Below are 23,300 nucleotides of genomic sequence, written 5' to 3' on the forward strand. Positions count from 1 at the left end.
ATTTTTTTATTTGAATTTGGAATCGAATGCCACCAGTTTTCAATGTAACGTGTGGTTCGCAACTGAATGGACTGACCATTTGGCACACATTGACAGAGTGACTTACGTTGATATGGCATCAAGGGCACGTATCGACTAATAATGAACCTTAACACTATGTAATAAAGTTGCATTCAAGCAGTAATTAGTAATACGAACTTAGTCGAAGTTAACGGTAGGAATATTGAGGTCAATGACGTCTTTTTTTGATAGTGGTAGACTAGCAGATTTTGCGGAAGTAAGTGTTTGCGGAGCGAAAGAGAAAGGCATTGAGTGCCGTAATTTTTGAAATCACCTATTGTCTGTGGTAGGAAGTTCCCAATAAGTCTTTGCTTACCAACCACAGAATATAATAGAAAAACATACACAGCGATAGATAAAGCACTATAAATAAATAATAAATATAATATAACAAATAAATATACTACAACAATACACACATCGCCACCTAGCCCCAAAGTAAGCGTAGCTTGTGTTATGGGTACTAGGATAACTGATGAATTTTTTATGAATTATATATACATAAATACTTAGAAAATACATATAAACACCCAGACACTGAAAAACACTTATGCTCATTACACAAACATTTTCCAGCTGTGGGAATCGAACCCACGGCCTTGGACTCAGAAAGCAGGGTCGCTGCCAACTGCGGCAGTCGGCTGTCAAACTAAACACTATGAAAAGTGGATATACACTTTAAACACGGGTCGCTACGTTTCTCAAGTCAATCTACCTAATTCGTATGTATTTCCTGCTATAGGATCGGTTACATGCTTGCGGCATAACCCAATAGATATTTTATTAAATTAGCAGTTTGTACTCACTAGACCAATCATTAAGAAAAAAGTTCTCTACAAGTCAGCCCTTGAAACTCAGTACGTTTCAACGTTCTGAGAACTCTCAGAACGTTTAATCACTCGGCGACACCTTATTGTTGGAAGGATGGTAACTAGCCACCTCCAAAGCCTCCTACTAGACTAGATAGTCTAGATAAATTAAGATATATTTTAAATTGTCAAATTGCTCTTGCCGTAGGTTGAACCCGGTAGCTCCACATATAAGACCACAGCGTTCACTAATGCGCTAAAAAATTAATTAGTTGAACCGAATCCTCGTCTAGCCCTTATCTATATCCCCGTATCAAAATTAAAAATAGACTGGTTTTATTTAGTTTCTTTTGCGACTTACCGCCTGTTTGTCAGTCAGTCCTACTTGTGCCCACTGCCCAACTACTCCCAACCGGAGAGTTTGCCAAAAATCGCCACGGTGGTTGAACGCAGTAGATTGTAGAACTGTAGTACAGAGAACGCTGTTGCTCGATGAAAACTCAAAATTTATTCATTTTAAGAAGACCTACTTTGTAGGCACTTTTGATACTCACGTCTATCTATATATATATAGATAGTAATATAGATAATTTATAAATATATTTATAAATTTATTATTTACCAAATAGTTAACTCATACACAACTAATAAACACCTGACTGATATTATAATAGTTCACTATAATATCCAGGTCCGAATTATACAAATCACAGTTTTAGGATAATTATGAAGCACCTTACTTTAGGATGTAAACAATATAATCCAACATGGCGGCCTCGGACTCACAAAATGACCACAGACTACACAAAAACACTATATATATATATATATATATATATATATAGATAGTAATATAGATAATTTATAAATATATTTATAAATTTATTATTTACCAAATAGTTAACTCATACACAACTAATAAACACCTGACTGATATTATAATAGTTCACTATAATATCCAGGTCCGAATTATACAAATCACAGTTTTAGGATAATTATGAAGCACCTTACTTTAGGATGTAAACAATATAATCCAACATGGCGGCCTCGGACTCACAAAATGACCACAGACTACACAAAAACACGGCTAATACCCGACTTATAACGTTAGCGGAATGGACTTGATATTATTATGTTGTGTGGTAACAACAAAAAAAAAGCATTCAGAATAAGTTATTATTAAGTATTAATAATGAATAATAATAAATTAATACATCAATTAGGGTTTATGTTTTTTTATTTCTCAAAAGAATTACAAAATTCGCTTGGTAGAGAAAACACTAAACTTAAAACTATAACATGTTGTGTGCGTACACTATAGAATGTACATATAAATCTATAGACTATATTATCTATTAGCTAAAAACAAATGATCGTATAACCGGGTTGATACACAAATACAGCAAAAACATAAGACTAAAACAAAGATCATCGTTTACTGTAAACGACTTCTAGTGACATATTATTTATCAAGTAGAGTTTTTTGGTTTATTTTATATCAGATGGGGATGAGAGATGATTTTTCAATCGCCAAGTAAATAAATAAATAATCTATAAGCAAGGAGTCTATTTGACGTTTTGACAGTTGTTGCTTATAAAATCTATCAAATTGTTGTTACCTGGATTTTAAATCCAGCCCTTGAACATCGGGAAATTGTAATTATTGAAATTGAAATCGAATCCTTGTTGTAATGAACGATGCAACTTAATATAAAACTTTTATAGATTCGTTATTAGGTATAGTTCTTTAGAAAAACCATATATATCTATTATCTAATCTAATCTAATCATTAAATCATTGAATAAATGAATAAGTTTCTTTCAGTAAAGCCTACACAGGCTCCGTTATTATCATTCGAATCAACTAACTGTTGGACATTTTTTTTTTCTTTAGTTTATAGGGCGGCCATTTTTACTGGATCAGGGCGCCGAATCTTTAAATACGTCACAGTCTGTTGGGTTAGATCATTTTCATTTAACTTCGTCCGAAAAGAATAAGTTGGTAGAATTGGCGCCCTTATAGCTAAACAGATATTATTGACAAAAATAACCGACTTTGCTCTGTTAAAACTAAAAAGCAAGAAATAAATACTTTCTACTACATTTTGAAGTCGGTGCCAAGTAATATGTAGAAAGTTATTATGTACTTATAGATCATATATTACTTCGTATTCCTTTTTAAATAGTAGCAAGGAAAGCGACTGAATTTTTTTTCATTTTACTTAATACCTGATGAAAATGGGACTAAACTGACTGTATTGTTTACCAACATCTTGACTTTTACAAACATTCTTGCAATAAAAAAAAAGACCACATGGCATGTATAATGTCTGAAACGAAAAAATATTTTTTTTCAATCGGTTTAAGACAGAGAGACATGTCAGAGTTCTAAGCTAACATATACGAGTATTAAAAAAATACAACGGAATTGGGAACCTCCTCCTTTTTTGTAAGTTGTTTTAAAAACTATTTTATTTTAAGCGCAAGCGCAAAAGAAAGCCTGGATTAACTATGTAATTCCTATCTGGTTCTTATCTGGTTTCTATATCTTTTCGGTGTCGGTTTTCCGTTTGACCGGATTCGCCGCCTCATTTTGATCTTCCGCCGGTGTCTTTTTTTTTTGGGACTCCGTTTCAGTTGTGCTTACTGCTACCACATTGGAGTGTGACGTTTCCGGTAGTAAGTTCGTTGCTGGATCATATACCCTTGCAGTACCTAAATTGCAGGTGGTTAAATCAGCTGGAATAAGAATTACGATTGAACACGAATTTCAAAGTTACCGTTGCTTTTTCTGGCTTTTGTTACTCTGCTTCCTTTTAAACTAATTATGTGCCAAAAATCGAGTTGATTGGTTGAATGGGCAAGAAAGAAGGATAAACAAACAAAACTTAATTTGACGGGTTGGACAGTTATTAGATGGGTACCTACTAGAGTTATTGGGTTATGAATTGCACTTTATTTATTTATTGTGTTTTATAAATTATAAGACGTTGCCATTTTAAAGTTGCCTAGACGTAGAAATTCTATTTTGTAATTTTTGTATATTGCATATTAATATTTCGTGAAAGTTTTTTTTATTTAGTTTAGTTTTTAATTATTCTTTCATGTAATAGTGTGTCATGTGGGTCATAGTTACCAGATAAAAATAAATAAATAAGAAACTTTAAAATACATTTAATATTCTCTTATGTATCATCGTTAACAATTTCGACAACTCTTGTATCAACATAATTAAAATGATTACAAACTATAATAGAAACTAAAGATGCATGGCAAATAAAATAGAAAATAAACAATTTTGATTTGAAATTATTAAATATCTTGCGAATAACGCATCAATTGTACTTTTTACCTCGTTGTGCTAATATTGACGTTGATTGGAAATAATAAAATCAAATTCTCTATTCAAAAAAATCAAATAGCTGCGTCTCGTAACGGTGTTGCAAGTCCAAAGATTTTATCTCCTCTAAAAATATGCCTACCGCGCTGAAAGAAGTTTCACTTCAAAGATAAACACACTTTCGCATTTATGCCTACGATTAGTAATGATTGACGTACGTACCATGATGGCCCATAGTAGTATGATAGTAAGTGGAAAATCGTCGCCTGGTGCGTTAAATTTATCGTGTGAACTAATATAATATGGACTAACATTTGGAATAAATATAAATAAATAAAACATCCAAACAAACAAATTGTAATAAACAGCACTAAGAATCAGTTAGGATTCCCGATTCCTGAACGAAAATTGTAGGTCTTGGTAGGCGAAATGTCAATGTCAGTGGGAAAAAAGGGGGAATTAACCGGTGATGGTGGAAAAACAATCATGGTTAAAACTAAAAGTACAGTTGGTAGAAGTTTAAAAGGTCATTCTGTTCTCTTACACCTAATTATGAGAAGAAGTAATTGTTAATAAAGGAAAGTAAAACGAACAACCACTTTAATTGCGAGTCATTGAAACGTACTTTCTTACAAACCACAAGTTGCTGACGAGATTGGAAATAAGTATTCACACATTTACATTACCACTAGTTGCTAGAAGCCGTTCTAAGCACCATTGTGACAAAATAATGATCGGTTATAGTTTAGGCATGACAATTAAACTTTATAAAACTATTCAAACCTATTAAGTCGGCAGGTACTATGATAAGTTATAAGTACCTGCTTTAAATAAAGCGAAAGCAAAGTATTAGTATGAAAAATGTTTACCTAGTAGGTAACTAAAATAAATCTCGAAGTACAAAGTAAATAAATAACTTAAATATGTGCACTGTATTTTATTTATGAGTTCTTAACCCAATGTTTATAACAATATGAAAAAAAACATTACTTCTAAAAAAAACTGCAACTAGATTGTATGAACTTACGATTTCTTAGCGATTCCCTTATAGCTTTCCACAATTCGTCCATCTTGCAATTTTTTTTAATACTTAACTAATGCAAGTAACTGCTCACTGTTTTAATGACAAACGTGTAGGTATAATATAAGCTATTAATCTAGACGAAAATTCGATCGTCAATGTACTGTATGCTTTCTAATGTATGACGTGGATAACAAATGACTGCCTATATATGGTTCTTGAAAGCAGTGATAAGTGTTGAGCCGTTCTTCGAGTACTGTATCATATTATACATATAGTATTACCTGTTTTCATTAAATTCAAACACATTAAAACATTTCGATAAGTCCACCTTTACATAAAACAATATGTAAACGAGTCAGCGTGCTGCCACGATACAGTCTACAAACTTTCTCAATTAATCGGTTAGCGGAGATTTTTGAAGTTATACTTGTTTTGGCGCGTTAGGGAAAAATGGTTAGAGTAAATTATTAAGATGCGCGCGCACACCGTCACAAAAAACCGACACCATGAAGTTTACTTTCAATAATTCAAGCATTACTTTTTTTCTATTGTTCGTGTCGTTTTTTGTACAAACGTAGAATAAGGAATGATAGAATTATTGAAACGATTTTTATCTTGTTACGGCAAAGAAGAGTAACTACTTACGCGAGTACAGAGCACTGATAGTTCCGAGTCTACTGACATACAAACAAATTGTTCAGCTTTATGACATTAAGTATAGATAGCAACGATAGCGCAAGTGTTTTTAATACAAGATTTCAAGAACTGACAAGGTTTGCGCGAATAATATATTGTATACTATAACACTTACCATTTGAGACATACAGTCACGTAAGCATTGCAAATCCGTGCCGGGGACCAACAATAACAGTTTCATCCTACCTAGTGTTTTTATTCCCTATCGAGAATACTATAGTAACTCTTTTACGGTTAATTGTGTCAGACTCTGGAATTCCCTGCCTGCTGACATACGTCAGGCTCAATCTCTAAATATTTTCAAGAAGCGTTTGGAAAACCATTTCTTATCTATGTTATATTATAGTATGTAGTATACTGCATAAATATGTATATACTTATATATATTATGTATAATGTGACGGCCGATTGGCGCAGTTTGCAGCGACCCTGCTTTCAGAGTCCAAGGTCGTGGGGTCGATTCCCACTACTGGAAATTGTTTGTGTGATGAGCATGAATGTTTTTCAGTGTCTCGGTGTTTATATGTATATTCTAAGTTCTAAGTTCTATTCGAAGTTTTTTCTGTATGTGTTTACTTTGTATAAAATGTGTGTGTGCAATAAAGATTTCAAAGAAACAAACAAACGAATTACTGCTCATTACTGAGATACTTATTGGACCAGTTGCAGCACAAAATAACAGCCGGTTGCGCTGGGAAAGCCACGTTGAACCAAGCCAGCAAACGGATGGGTGACAATCTTCGGAGATTTCAAGGATATTTTGTAAATTGTTTAATTTAAAAAAAGGTAAACAGGTAAAATAAGCAAAGGGAAATGAATAAAGTTTAAAACTGTTTTCACGCAATTCTCGTCTTTATTTCTTTTAAGTCTTGGATGGTTTTCCGTTGAACTCGTTTCGCAACAAACATTCCAGCTATTTTCGGAGTTTCCAACGGCTCTACCGGTACTGGTTCAGAAATTGGTGGCAATGATGGCTGAAGGTTTGTGGCTGGATGATAAACTTTCGCTTCTGATGAAGGACCCACTGGAATAAAAATAGCATTTTTCTATTTAAATAATTATATTTCAATCGAACTATCATCGTTCGCTCGAATAGTCTGTGGGCTTTGAAATCGGCCACCGCATTATGTCGAAAGGCGGACGTCAATTACTTCAAAGACTGGGCACGTAGGTACTGTAAACCTGCAGCTTATATTGTTAGGTCATCATAATCGTAAGGGGTTTAAGAGGGAGGCCAGTACCAGTCAGGCTCCCATATTGCCAACCTCACCTGCCCGCGGTCCACCCTGCTGTCTGACCGACGAGGCTCTGGCGACTGACAAGTGGCGGTATAACCACTTCGCAGTGGCGTGCATAGCCCTTGGACCCAGGGTATGCACAAGGTGTTCAGCACAAACATAAAGTAAAATTTAGATTTTAGATAGGTATGTCGGTTTATAATTAAATTACTTTACGAAAGTTATATTTTTGATTGATTTGATACTATCGTCTATCTACTGCTAATTGAATAAAAGTACATACCCTGATTTACGTCACAAAATTATGACACACCATTCGGCAGCATTTTCTAAGCACACTGATGATGATAGTATTTTTCCAACATATCATGTTACTTTACGAAAATTATTAAGATCACAATATCCTTTATCATTCCACACTTTACGTATATTGGACAATAAAACAAAAGGAAAGCAACATAATCGATTGGTGTGTACAAAGCCGCTTAACCAAGAATAGTTTAAACAATAATGGCGAATATGCTAATGATAATATTGCAATCGTGATTAGTCAAAATATGTCTTTATTTTTTTGTAAGTATGGGTACGAACGCTATTTTATTTTGATATGTAAACAATAAATAGAAACCATATTTATTGTTACTCACTTTCCAATGCTTCAACTTCGCCATCAACTCACTCCTATGTCATATTTTACATGTAATGTACGCATCAAAAGTGCCATCTATGTGCCTATTTGAATAAAGAAATATTTGACTTCGACTTTGACTTTGAATCACCACGTTTGGCAGCCGGTTTGGTTATTATCCCTTGACTGTAATCTCACCTGGTGGTAAGTGATGATGCAGTGTAAGATGGTAGTGGGCTAACCTGTGACTTGTGAGGGAGTATGGTAGTCACACCCCTAATAGGTTTCTAAGCGACATCCCACCGGAACACTTAATCGCTTAGTGCCACCAGACCAGACCAGAGAAAATTCAGAAATTATGAATTCCCAAATAGCCCCACCGGGAATCGATCCCGGGGCCGCCTGCTTAAATTCACAGCGCTAAACGTTGCCCCGTTGATTTCTCCGTTATATTGTCATAGTCGCCCCGACACCCGCAGTAGAGAAAAAAAATATGACAATTGTATTCTGATCTGTCGTCATCACATGGCATAAGTTTAGTGTAGGTACAGCAAAAAATTAAAGCTGATAAATTTATACATAGACAGACTTAACTGTTCGTTGTCATGGAGGCGGTTCCTGGGTCCAGCCAGTACTAATAAATTCATCATCATCAACACCATTTCATCCGATTGACGTCCACAGCTGGACACATGTCTTTTGTAGCGCGTTCCAAACTCCACGATCTCGTTTGAGGCTCCCCGCAACTCGTTTGATGTCTTCTGTACAGCTGGTCGACCATCACTGCGTTTACCAGTGAGGGTTGCTATTCCTAAACGTTGCTAAACCTTGGGACCCCGACGTCAATCGATTCTCCGAGCTATGTGCCCCGCCCATTGCCACTTCAGCTTCGCAACTCTTTGAACTATGTCGGTAACAGTTCTTCTACGAATCTCCTGATTTCTTGTTGTCTTGTTTGATACCCACTCCTAACATAGCTCTTTCCATCCCTTGTTGAGTAACTCTTATGAGGCCCATAGTAATGTTTACTAGTACTAATAAATTTATACTTGCAAACAAATAGACATAACATGTTATGTTTATTGAATTAAACATAACACCCAATAATACACAAATATAAATTAATTAAATAGACATAACATCTTATGTTTATTTTAGTAATTTTCTTAGCTATTGTTAGTGCGACGATTGCAAACTAAGTCCTGTTTCTATACAATTTATTTAATTATGTGAAAAATTCAAACGTTAACTTACTCATTGGTGATGATCTCAATAAACTTCTTTTAAGTGGCTCCATTTCATATGGTTTAATTCAATTGTATTTATGTTGGTAACTATTCTTTATTTATATTATAAATGTTTATTACATCCAATCACAAATAAATTCAATATCACATTATTTTAATGCAAAATGTTTTTGTGTAACAACCGGTACGTTCGCGTTAGCACGACAGCTTTAGTATACTGTTGATTGCAAAAATGTTGTTTGTATAAATACATCGCGATAGGTATATATATATTCTGGGAATACCCTTTGCTGACTAACTGCTGATAGGTGCAATTATAAATAACATAACGCTGTAAAATAAAACATAATATAATGTCACTGCCTCGTTAGATTTTTGGTAAGCGTGTTCAACTACGAATGACCAGATCCCTGAAACGATTTCCGGGTCCGGCCAAATATTGTTTGAATTTATCTGTTAAAAAACTCAATACATACCAGCCTTAGGTACTTCTAAGCCCACAAACCCGTATTGGAGCAGCGTAGTGAGTCTATCTTCCAAACCCTCGCTTATTCAATAGAATAGGCTTGGTTAGTAAGACGTCAATAGGTTGAGAATCGTGATTATGATGTACTAGCGTACCCAGCCCGCTTCGCCGGGCTAGATTTTGCTTTATTTTATTTAAACAATAAACTTACATCAATAAATTTAATTTAATTATTTAAGTTAAGTTATTTAAATTAATTTAAGTCTCATAATATATAAAATCATTTATTTCTCTCCGTATTCATTATCTTCTATTCTCTTCTCGAGCGGGTGAAGATAATTATCTACACCCATGTACACCCAACAATAGAATATCATCATAGTAAACAAAAGCTGGATTTGACAGTTTGACAGTTCAAAAATAGGAGTGCTCCAATCGTCGCCAAACTTTACAGGATTACTCGCCAGATCAATCTGGAGATTCCCTGAAAGTTTCATTGAAATCGGTCCAGCCGTTTCGGAGCCTATACGGAACATACCCACACACTTTCTCTTTTATATATATAGATGGATTTAATTAGTAAGTTCTAGGTTCCTAGAAATTATAACCTGTTATTATTTTACTTTTTATTTTATTCCACTACAAGTTAGCCCTTGTCTGCAATCTCAACCGATCGTAATTGATATTGAAGGCTTACTTCTAACACAAGTATTAATACTAATAGACGGCAGACTGGCGCAGTGGGCAGCGACCCTGCTTTCTGAGTCCAAGGGTTCGATTCCCACAACTGGATAATATTTGTGTGACGAACATTTATTTTCTTCAGTGTCATCTGTATTTTATAAGTATTTATGTAAGTATTATACATAAAAATATTCATCAGTTATTTTAGTACTCATAACACAAGCAAGGCTTACTTTTGGGCTAGATGACGATGTGTGTATTGTCGTCAAAAGAATATTAAGTTATTATTATTATTAAACCCATTCCTCTATGGTTTGTACACGACATCGTACCGGAATGCTAAATCGCTTGGCGGCAGGTCTTTGCCGGTAGGGTGGTAACTAGCCACAGCCGAAGTCTGCCACCAGATGTTTATTAACCATCTATAAACAACGTCACACAATCGCGCCAAAGATATACGTATTTGGTATACAAGTGTCGGACATAACACGCCCATGTTCCTAGTGGACAATAGAATATAAATTTTCAAAGACTGGAAGTTTGCAAGTTGGACATAATCTTGGACCGGCGGACGCACGGTTCGGTGGGCTAACTTTACAACTTGCGTAAGTTTGTGCTTGTTGATAACGTGGTTATTGCGTCACGTCATATTATAAAGAATTCATGTTAACATCGTTTTCTATACAACGTGTAAATGAAAACCGAAATAAAACTTAAGTGGCTTTATAGGTACATTTATTTAAAGTGTGTCTTAGACTTGTCTGGGAAACCGAAACGCTAATAGTTTTTGAATGAACCATTGCCATGGTTTTTACTGAAAAAAATCTGGTAGGTACAGCCCTAACATCCCATGCAAAAGTAACTAAGCAATCAAGTGACTCCTGTCACTTTATTAGGTATGCGGCGCGTAGCGTAGGTGCTATGCACGTGTCGGTCTTTTATGTTCAATAGGGTTGTCATAAGTAATCGCTTCGAATCTGTTGAATTAGTTTGTATAGGAAAATAAATATGGTTCTTTTCACAACACATAATTAATTATACGGTAACAATCCCGCTGTAATGAATGGGTTTTAACACATTGTTTAAGCGTATGCAATGGTAGGTCCAAAATGACCATTATATTATTAATATATCGACATTCTCAACAACATTATCAACTCATATTAACATTATCAACATTCTCAACATTCGCGCGTGTAATTTGGAAGGTGTATGCTTTACATAAGTACGTACTTTATTTTTATATATTTTCAATAGCTTTTACAGCGCATGCCAATAAATTAATTTTATGGGCGTAATTTTGCTACTTTGGGATACATTTCATTGCTACTTAAGGTTCTTAAATTTTATAGAGAACTAGCTGTAGCCCTCGCGCGTTTATTGCGGTTTTTTTTACAAATGCCGAGGAAACTTTATGTTTCCCTCGGTAAAAGTAGCCTCTCAGTCCTTTCAACTAACTATGCTAAAAATCAAGTTGCTTGTTTGCGTAGTTAGTGCGCGAAAGAAGGACAAACAAACACACATTCCCATTTATAATATAAGTTAGGATTGTGATAAAGTAAAGCCTACGATACTGAAAAGGAAATGATCTCTTAGGTCTTATTATATTAACATTCCTTCATATTCTACTATTAAGCATGCGAAATTTAAAGTGCATAACAAGAACAATCATTTTACCTACATGTCTGCAAAATCTTCCTGATAATTTAGCCCTCTATTGGTAATATATAAATAATAGTCGGTCCATTACTCTCGGAGCTTATTCGATACAAAAGAAAAAAAAAGTTTATAGAATTATAGATAGTATAAACTGGCTGTTGCATCTCCCCCAGATAAAATCCAATGGCTATCTCCAGTCAGAATCTCGAAGTCAAGCTGTCACTCAGATAAGTTAAGCGGTCAAGCATTGCGTAAGTAACATATTATGTTGTCTTTTTTTAAATCAGCTTTTCCATAATAATATTATCTTATGTTTATCTTCAGGATGTAGCTACGTTTTTTTCTTCTTCTCCTTTTCATGGCCGTTCACTGCGAGAGGTAGGCCATCAGCTCAGCGAACTTCTCGCGGTGTTGCGCCAAGCGAAATAAATGTTCTACAATGGCGAGTTATGTCAAATTTTTTTTTGGAAATTGTTTTTCTAAAAAATAAATACTTATTTACAAAAAATGTCGGCCGCAGTTTGGAAGGTTTCTTTGCAGTAACGTACTTTTATTTGATGTCGAACTTTTAAAAATATCTTTTGTTAGTAGCATAGAAGGCAAAAATTAATATTGATCTAATATTTCACGCAGGCGCTATCCTAACATAAATATTATAATAAAAATTACTTGCTGGTGTCCCGTATCTCGCGGACATGATTGGTTTTCCCGGTTAAAAAAGTATTTCATGTCCAGGACTCAAGCTATGCAAATAAATTGCCCCAAATCGATTTAGTTGCTAAGAGCCGTGCAAGGATACGAAAGGTTAATTTTATTAATCCCTACCTGATGCTTTCCCAGGATACAAATTTCCTAAGCCCGGCTCCAGGGTGCAAGCTACTTCTGCGCCAAATTTTATCAAGATCAGTGCAGTGGTTGAGCCGGACGGTGCTCTCTGCGGTATTATCATCATCATCATTCTATTGCCAGCCCACAAAGCACGGGGCTCCTAGCAGAATGAGAAGGATTAAGGTCGTAGTCCACGACACTGATTATGTGCGGAACTTTGAGAATCTTATGGAGAACTCTCAGCATGCAGGTTCCCTCATAATCATTTTCTACACAGTTAGAATCTTACCCTCTAGGCTATTACCGCTTTTGTCCGCTCTGAGGTATGGCGGTTGACATTACCAATTTTCTAATACAGAGTTTCATTACGTGAGGGAAAAACTCAATACATTACCATGATCTGCAGTTAAACATGTTAACCAATAGACAATAGAGACAGTTTATTAATACATACCTACTTATGTAAAACAACCTCGCAAGTTTACACGTCATATCACTTGATAACAAACTCGTGCGAGTAAAGTTAGTACATCGCACATCCGCTGGTCAAAGACGATGTCCAAGTTGCAAACTTTATCCCGACGTCCTCGCATCGCCGATGGCTATTGTCTTCAATAATTCGTACTCAATGGACTTCGGATGACTTTGTACTATTACGTACATCCCATTTAACAGAATACAAAATCCTTAACTAGGTAATATCACAGTGTATATGGAAGGCAGGCTTAGGCAGACGACAAATTATATCCCCCGATTATATCAAACTGACAAGAGAACTTACTAAAATATGGCAGCATTGAAAAGAAGAAGTTTACTCCTGTTTAATACCCGTATATTATTAAGATATTATTTCCACTCGTGCGCCACTCTCCGAGCAAGGGCACACGGGGAACTGTGAGAAAAGATAAACATTTTGTACTACCTTGGAAAAAATATCTCCTATCCCTGCCTATGCTAGAAATAGGTACACAAGTCAGACGAAGCTGTTTAGACAGAGCAATAGTGGAAAATGAGAAAGGATCCCTGACTGGCCTCAATAGCGTATCGTGACGTTGTCAAGACATTTACCACGAGATCAAAGGTCTCTAAGTGCAGTACTCTTCTTTATATTGAGCTAATATAATAAAAGCGTGAACGTTTGTTGGTCCTTCTTTCACGAAGAAATACCGATATTTAAATGTTTTTTTTACCATAGTGATAGTTCATTGGCCGGAGACTAATGTTGGCTACTTTTATATCGAAAAATTCATAGGATAGGTTTTTTCGCAATCCTATTACGACCTCTTGATAAAACGGCTAAAAGTTTTCTGATGAAATTCGGTATTTAGCTTGCTACATAAGATTCAGCATGAGCATTTTTTAACTTGACGATCACATAATCGACTTTAGCAACTTATTACCGGTTCACTACAGGGTCTACTCTCAGAATGTGACGTAATGTGTCCAAGTCTGTATTGGTGGACTTAACTCAGGCATGGAAATCTCAGACATGCAGGTTCCTCACGATGTTATGTTTTGCAAGACGCAAAAACGCATTTAGCTCCGAGGGATAAGTCAGAGGGATTGAACTCAGTCCTTCTGAAGAGCTATCCCCGAAAAAGCAAAAGTAAGCTAGAAAAAAAATTAAATAGGTTCCAACTTCTTTTAACGGTCAACCTATACCTTCTATGACTTTCTTTGTTAATGGTTCCTGGAAATGATCGCAGATTAGACAAATAATAAAAAAGATTTACCCCTATTCTTACAATCTCAAACGATAAACCCTTTACATATCATGAATGAATGAATACACTTTTATTGTACACCAAAGAAAAAAAAAGTAGTTACAAAGATATAATACATATCAAGAGAGTATATTTTGAGCGATTTCTTCCAGGCAACCAATCGCGTAAAAGGGAAAAACATACAAAAGAGGTAGGTGGTGCAATAAATAAGATTTAAAATTATACAAATATATAAATAAAATATATATATACATATGAATATAACTATAATGTATATATAAATACAAATAAAATATATAACATAAATACCTATATAAATATATAACATATAACATCCTCAATTTATATGAAACACATAAATAATTAAAATTACACACCTAAAATGATCCGCTTCAGCGATGTTCGGCTGAAAGAGACAAATAATGATCCTTCACTAGTTTCTTGAAGGTGCCAATCGATTGTGCCTCACGGATATCTAACGGCAAGGCGTTCCATATTCTAATAGCCTGAACCGTAAATGATCCGTTGAACAAGGAGGATTTGTGACCAGGCACCTTCAAGATTAACTTCCTCGTAGAACGAAGTTCGTCTGGGAGTCCTACAAATTGAAACCTCTCTTTCAGGTAAAGAGGAGTAGAAGGATGAAATAAAACACAGTACCGAATAGAAACAATTGAGACGAGACCGAAATTGCGAAATATGATCATATTTGCGAAACCCAAATATGAAACGAATGCTAGAATTCTGGAGTCTCTCAAGTTTATTCAACTTATCTTCAGTTAAGTTAACATAGCTTGCGTCAGCGTAGTCAAGAATGGGAAGGAGTAGAGTCTCTGCGAGCATAATTTTGGTAGGTATAGGAAGTAAATACCGAAGACGACGCAAAGAGCCTAGAGCTGCAAATGTCTTTCTGCTGATCTCATTAATATGGTACGTCCAACTTAAGGTTCGGTCATATCATTCTAAAAGAATAACATTATATTTCTGACGGATTCAAATGAGCAAATTACTTTTGAGTCTGATCACCCTTCTGTATAAAAAGCGTCCTAAAAATTGGTAATTTCATAGAATACTAAGCAGCTTGTATTAAAACGTCACGTACCGAAGCAATTTAACACCCAATTTGTATCAAGAGGGACTTGGAATTCGGAAAGGGGTAAAAGAAATTATTCGGAAGGCGATTTAAAAGTTCTGCGAGTTCGGATTAACTTATTGATTGCTTAATTAATGTTTAAAGAAATAAGCTCAATTCGTGACTTAATTATTCAACTTATTTTTATTAGTTTTTTACAGGCACATGTGACCAATATTCCATAATGTGCGATGAAAAATTAATAGTATCTATAATGAAACAAGAGATACAGGTAAAAACACTAATAAAAATTATAAAAAAATAAAAAAAGCAATGTGTCATCTCTTGTTTCAAACGTGTCTCATTGTAATATGGATCTTTGAAAAAGTAGATCGAAACTACGTTTCCTACTAGATGACGCTACAGTCGCTATAAGACTGATGTGAAAGGCATATACTAATTTCGGCATCGACGGTAGGAGAGCCGTAGCTTAATTGGTGAAAGCGTTCAGGCCGCGATTGCCCGAAAGTTGCAGGTTCAAATGTTGCAGGTTCCGAAAGTTTTTATATGCATTTTAAATTTATAAAAAAGAGATACAGGATATAAAGGAAATAAGTAGGTCTTATTGTTTTTTGAACCCCTGGTGCTTATTCTTCTCATTATTTAATGATGTAAAGTATGTTTGTTTAAGTATTTGTATTTAAGGGGTCATCTCTGGAACTGTCAGTTACCAAGGCAGTATGATGACACTCGGCAAGACGCCGGATTGTGTATCATTACCAATAAGCTTTGTCAAGCACAAGGCTCGAAGTGCGATCCACAATTTATGGCAAGCCAGGTACGGCAGTTCCGTAAAGGGCATGCGGACCTAAATGCTGTTACTTTGTCTTGAAGATATTTTCGTACTAAACCCACATTCTAGAAGGTCGATTGGCGCAGTGAGCAGCGTGATTTCTGAGTCCTGTGCCGTGGGTTCGATTCCCACAACTGGATTTTTTTTTGTGATAAACATGAACTTTTTTCAGTGTCTGAGTGTTTATATGTATATTATAAGTATCTATGTATATTATATAATAAAATATTCATCAGTCATCTTAGTACCCGTAACACAAGCTACGCTTACTTTGAGGCAAGACGGTGATGTATTGTCATAAGTAGTATATTTATTTATTATAAAAAAACATTCACCTTCACATAATTGCTCACTGACCATGCCTTTACATGGTATACCTCCAACGCATCAGCCACTAACATAGTTAACAATAATGTAGCAATACCTCATTTAAAAAACATACAGTAAACTTAAAACTTTGTCTCCCTTTCGGGGAGACAAAATCTGATCCCTGGCACGCATCTCTATCTTATCGGAGCCAAGCATTTTAATATCACTTGCTTTAACAGTAAAGGAAAATGTTATGAAGTAACTCGCATGCCTGACAGTTCTTCATAATGTTCTCAAAGGCGTTTGACCATGCTGTGAGAAGTTTGAAGAAATAGGCATACTTACTGTAGCTTCACAATATATTTATAATAATATAGTATTTGTAAGACAACATATTAGTCTTTATAAACAAAAAGTGCACATAAACAGTCGACTTACAAGAAATGGACATAAATTAGTGTCATCTGCATATCGTCTGCGTAAGGTACAGGGATCATTTGTGTGAGTATACCCTTTTATAATATGATTCCTAAGGTGATTTTGGACCTGCCAATGCACAAGTTTAAAGAATTTGTAAAAACACATTTATTACAGCGAGGTTACTATACAATTGATGATTTTTTTAATGACAAGGTTGCTTGGAAGCATCCGGCTCCGCTTTCAGCTCTCACAAGATAGAAAAATAAATGTTAAAATGCAAAATGTAAATTGTTGATGTTGGAAAAGAGCAACTGCTGAATTACTTGCCGGCTTCTTCTCGGTAGAATCTGCCCTCCGAACCGGTTGTAGAATCACTACAAACAGACAGACTTGACGTTTCAAAAGTGCTTATATTAGGCCTACTTGAAATAAATTAATTTTGAATTTGAATTTGAATTTGTGGACTATACCTACACCTTTCCCATTCTGAGAGGGGACCCGTAGGTACCATTTAAAGGGCTCATAGTTACGATGAGTACAAGTTGCTCGTTCTTGGCATAAAGCAAGTTAATTTGTAGTTGTATATAAAGGTATATTATTTTACCTTCCGCTAAATGATATATTCGCTAAGCAGGAAGGCAAAGCTTTTTGTTCGAGGCAGCTTCGAAGTATAATTGAGGGTAGTGCATCGGCACATCAAGCGAGGTGAGGACGATAAAACGGCTACAAACCGACGGCACGCGGATTGACAGTGTTGTAAACTGAAGATGCTCTTCACACAAGCAGTTGATTTTCATACAAACATATAACGTATTTTTTTTTTGTTGATTCTATGTTATCACACCATGTTTTAAACGGATATAACTAGATATAGCAGCAGCAGTTGCTTAAATTTAGATGTATCCTGAATGGATTTTTGAAGTTATACTTCTTTTGGCGCGTAAGGGTAAAATTATGAGAGTATTTTTTTACGATGCGCGCGCACATTGTCACAAAATACCGACACCCGGAAGGTTTGACAGTGTACACTTTCAATTGTCAAAGTCTGCGGGCCCATTCCGGTGTAAATCACCGGACATTGATTAAATTGTACAAAAATCTGAAAATTTAATCTTGAGTGAAACTTGGTTGTCCGATACTGAGTCTATTAGTATTCCAAATTTATTATGAAGATTTTTTTTTTGTTATACCTACTTGAATAAACTTTATTTAACAAGATAATGCATTTTAATAAAACTTTTAAATTAAATATTTTTTTTACATTGTTAGTGTAGCTTTTTCTATAAACGGCATAAAGAAGTAAGGTACCTATAAAATTTTTGAAAAGATTCTTATCTAGTCACACCAAAGAAGTAAAACTTCTAACGTGTGTACATAAATACACACACGTTTTTTAAATAAATATACCTCTTTTATTTCCTCCAAGTATAGGAAAAACCCTTGAATAAAAATCTTCATAAATGTTGCCCATAAAATGACTCAAAGTTGACGCAAACAGTTGCTGTAAGACTGAAAAGGAAATAATTTTGGCATCGGTGGTATGATAACTGTGACTCAATTGATAAAGCACTCAGGCCGCGATTACCGGATAGATGCGGGTTCAAATCCTGCCAATTCCGAAATTTTCATATAAATTTTAAATTTATATATAGTTTATAGGTAACCACATTTCAATTTCTAGCCGTAACATTATAAATGACTTTACTTGGTACATTTTTTTTTTTAGCCGAATCATTAAACGATTTATTCGGTAGTAAATGTAGCTATCATTACTTAGCATACTATAAATTTTAAGGTATTCACAACAATAATCATTTATTGCACGACGCATGATGCGAAGCATCAGAGTGCTTTACGATCGAAAAATTTTTTTCGCCTCATTTCGGCGGCTATTATTATTATTATAGCCTTGTTAGTTCACGGAATCAAGATATTTTGCATACTATTGTCGAGATAATTTAATGGAGATTAATTCCATACTTTAAAAAAATTGATTTACTGCAATAGAATTGGAAAAAAACACCAAATTAGGTCAAAAAATTTTCCTGTCCGTCATGTGTGAAACTCGAAAACACTCTAACTTGTGAAAACATCCATTATTTGAGTTACATTTTTTTTTTTATATTTTAATCGACGCTTGTAGTTCACTGAATGCGAATGATTAATTAATTCAGTGTAGTTATATTGCAATTTATATAAAACGAAAACTGCAAGACTGTATATCTATATATATTCATGTAAAATAAACATGGATGGTGATATATCTATATCTATAGATATTATGTACATTTTATTCCACCAGGGGCGCCTGTGCATAACTTTCCTAGTACAAAAATTAAATTAAATTTTTAAATTTTTTTTTTTCTTTTTATTTTGCACGATTCATTGTTTTAAATTGCTTAAAACGCACACACATAGCACACACAACGCACAAAAAGGTTAGAAGTGCTTGCTAGGATTATAACTCGGCTCCCGAAAGTGATGCAGAAATCCTAACCAATATCAACGCTTATTTATGACGGCCGATTGGCGCAGCGGGCAGCGACCCTGCTTTCTGTGTCCAAGGCCGTGGGTTCGATTCCCACAACTGGAAAATGTTTGTGTGAAGAATATGAATTTTGTTCAGTGTCTGGGTGTTTATATGTATATTATAAGTATATTATTCATAAAAATATTCATCAGTTATCTTAGTACCCATCACACAAGCTACGCTTACTTTGGGACTAGATGGCGGTGTGTGTATTGTCGTAGTATATATGTCGTTGTGCCATTTTAAAAGTAATTATTGGTTGATTCTAATTTATTGTCAAAAAATGAAGCTGTTGTTTAAACGCGCGTTTCTATTTACTCGTGTGTAAAACATAAAATAAAAGCTTCTCGCCGGAAGGCCCGCATTGATAGAGATATAAAATCACTAAGTAAACCTAGCCGTAATACCTTAGTATAGCGCATATACGTGCTCCCATAAAAGCCACTTCCCTCTGATTCCGCGGCAAACTTATTGATTTCTAAGGCACTTACTGTTCCAACCCAATCTTCCAACTGTCATTGAAGAAAGATCTCACCTTTTTTATTTAAGTATACAACACCTATTTTCTTTTTTACTGTAATAATTATAATTATTGTTTTTTATCCGTGTAATTTTTTTTTATCAATTTGTTTCAATAATCTATATTTATAAAAGGCAAAGGTGACTGACTGACTGACTAATCTATCAAGGCACAGCTCTAACCACTTGACGGATCAGGCTGAAATTTGCATACAGATAGTTATTACAACGCAGGCATCCGCTAAGGATTTTAGAAAATTCCAACCTTAGAGGGTTAAATGGGGGATGAAAGTTTGCATAAAATCATTCATGATGATTTTGATTTTAGGGTTTCGATTAAAAATAAATAAAGTTTCTCTCCAACTCCAACTCCAAAGGTGATACCTAGGGGAGTAACATTTATATGAACGTTTCTGATTTACGTAATTTTTAAGTAATTCACGTTCATATTTTTCTATTAGCAGCAAGACATTTTTTAAACCTTTGCAATTATCCAAATCAAAAATTGAACTTAACGTGAGCGAAGCCGCGGGTTAAAGCTAGTTCATTGATAAATTAATAATTTTTGAACAATATTAATATCCTCGCTTCATCCGAACGGGGTTAACTACATCGGAACGGTAAAACATTAATCTCTGTTGGATGGTAGGCCTCTTAAATATTTATTTTAAATACATCATCTGTAAAGAAATTCAACCGTCTTAATGTTAGGGTTCTATAGATACAGCCTGGTGACAGAGATACGGACAAACAAACAGTCAGACGTTTTAGACGTTTTACCCTTTGGGTGCGGAACCCTAAAAGAGAGGGGGCTTATAACTTAGACCCACCACGCTGCTCTTACACGGGTTGGTGGACTTTTTACGATTATGGCATGCAAATGATAATTGATGCTGAGACTGAAAGCTTAACGGGCGTCTTCACTTCGAGCCACAGGGGTTAATACCATATATTTGCTAACTTCGCACTGCTAACTTAAATTGCTGGCACTGAGAATTTCAAATAGTTAAGCCATTTTTTTTTTAATTGGATCATTAAACTGGTAACAATTAATGACGTTATCATGATAATAACATAAATAAAAGAGAAATACAGGAGATTGAAACCTTCTAGAAATGATTACAGTATGCTTAATTAAAATATCTAAAAGCTAATTAAATAACAAAGCAAAATTTAAAACTGAATTCCTAAATTATAAAATTACACTATACAAATAAAAGTGATAATATAAAATTAAAACGGAAAATAAATTAATTTAAGCTATACAAGTAACTGTTTGACATGTTTTTTGAATGAGTTCAAAGAACTACTAAAAATGTCACAGTTGTTTCTGTAAGCATTTAAAATTGAGCAAATTCGAAATACAGGCGCATGTTGTCCTGCATTGGTCCGACAAAAAGGTAAATGAAACTTTTAGTTTTTTTTTACAAAAGGTATTTGAAGGCTTTCAGAGCATTGTGGGGAACTCTCAGTTTCCCTTAAAGCAGACCTTAGATAAACAGCACGTTACTCTGAAATATAGAAGTATGTGCGTGCGGGCATTGAACTCAGTCATCTCAGAAGGCTTATTATATTACCCAATACTATCATCAGCCTATCACCGCTTCTACAGGATATCACCGCTGTTTGAATACAACATGAAACCTTAACAATACCTCTAAGAAACTACTAAGAACAATACGGACAATTTGTGGACTGGTGTGTCCCCGTTATTGGGCCCATAAACTGGGACACCCCCGGGATTGACCACGCTTTATTGCCAGAAAATAGGGACAGTAAAATTTTTACAGCCCCTCGCAACTTGCGGCGATTTTGATAGCGCAGGTCTTAGGTTAAATGAAATGGAAAATTATTTTCTATGAATAATTCAATGGGAATTTAGCGGTAGCCGATTTTTCTTAATAGATCTTCTGTTATAGCAAGAAGGTTTTTACATTTTGCATAATACCGAATGTACCAAAAGTGGCATTGCATTGAAAATCGTTACAGTATTTTTTTAAAGTAGTTTACTATTAAAACTTTAGATAAGTTTGATCTTGATATGTGCCAGATATTTTATTCAATGCACTTGTATGTGCTAATAATTGGTATTATATTTACTTTATATTATATTTACATTATATTTACTTAAAAAAAAAAAAAAATATTTTTCTTATCTTTAGTAAGGTTAAATATAATTCCAATTAGTATACACATAATAATAATTACAAACTAAAATGAATATTTACAAAGAATATAAGCCATCTAACTGATCACTTATGGGCATGGTACCCAAAATGCTGGCGGTCTTGCCCCTTTGAATTGTTAGACTTAGCCGTTAAGCTATAAAAGTACCAGCGCTTGGGTCACCAGACGTCAATACCAATTTTTGGGACACGAAGCACTGACTTAATAGAAGTAATTAAAATTATATTTGATTCACCGAAAATGTTCATGACATTGTTTCGGTGGGCGTTTTAATAAGCGATACACTTGTCTGACAGACAGAAGATACCTATCTTAGTATCCGGACCAAAGATACCTACAGGGTGATTTCTTATTCTTGCAACTGGCGAAAATTTCGGTATCTTTGCTGTGAAACGTAACTTTTGAATTAAAAAAAAATAAATTAAAAATATGTTTTTAAAAGTTTATCTTTCATTTACCAAGCCAAGCGTGTACTTATAGTGTATATAGTCTCATAGTTTACTCGGCATATATTGCACTTTGTCCGTGTTTCAATCCGTCCATTAATCCATCTGCTATCAGAACATATTGCGGCTTTGTACAGAATCCTCGGAGTGCAAGTTAAACTCGCGCTTCGACAATATTTCTTTCAATAAGGCGGCAGTTCCCTATAGCAATTATTCATACACAAAAGTTTCTCTGACATACATTTGACCGTGCACGTAAGTTATTAAAGGTAGTGATATAGCTCATTAGCCCGTTTAGCTACGGCATATCCCGCGGATTTGCCCGTAAAAATCCCCGGATCCCGGCGATAAAGCATATAGCAGTCGTATTCTTGCGGTAGGGAATGACTTCTACGTGATTCTGGGTTGCCTGCTGTAGAACGAAGAAAGGTCTAGACTGGAAACAGTGTTATTGTGCTGTATTACTGTTTACATATAAACTGTTACAAATATGTGTGTTTGTTAAGTTGACAAATATCACGATGGAAAATAGTATTTCGACTAAAGATTACGAGCCATATT

The 23,300-nt window shown here is 34.9% G+C and overlaps 2 long non-coding RNA genes across 2 annotated transcripts; both read right to left on the reverse strand.

Annotated features, from left to right (window-relative positions):
• Positions 1-3,441: 3,441 nt before the first annotated feature.
• On the reverse strand, positions 3,442-5,626 carry LOC120628406. The gene is made up of 2 exons (XR_005658959.1): positions 5,237-5,626; positions 3,442-3,608 (listed from the first exon to the last, which is right to left on the reverse strand). It is a non-coding gene; the product is annotated as an uncharacterized LOC120628406 (long non-coding RNA).
• A 1,133-nt stretch (positions 5,627-6,759) lies between these two features.
• On the reverse strand, positions 6,760-9,108 carry LOC120628301. Its single transcript, XR_005658956.1, has 2 exons — positions 9,050-9,108; positions 6,760-6,953 (listed from the first exon to the last, which is right to left on the reverse strand). It is a non-coding gene; the product is annotated as an uncharacterized LOC120628301 (long non-coding RNA).
• Between the last annotated feature and the right edge of the window lie 14,192 nt (positions 9,109-23,300).

Source organism: Pararge aegeria, chromosome 12, assembly GCF_905163445.1.
Source record: "Pararge aegeria chromosome 12, ilParAegt1.1, whole genome shotgun sequence".
Classification (NCBI taxonomy): Eukaryota; Metazoa; Arthropoda; class Insecta; order Lepidoptera; family Nymphalidae; genus Pararge; species Pararge aegeria.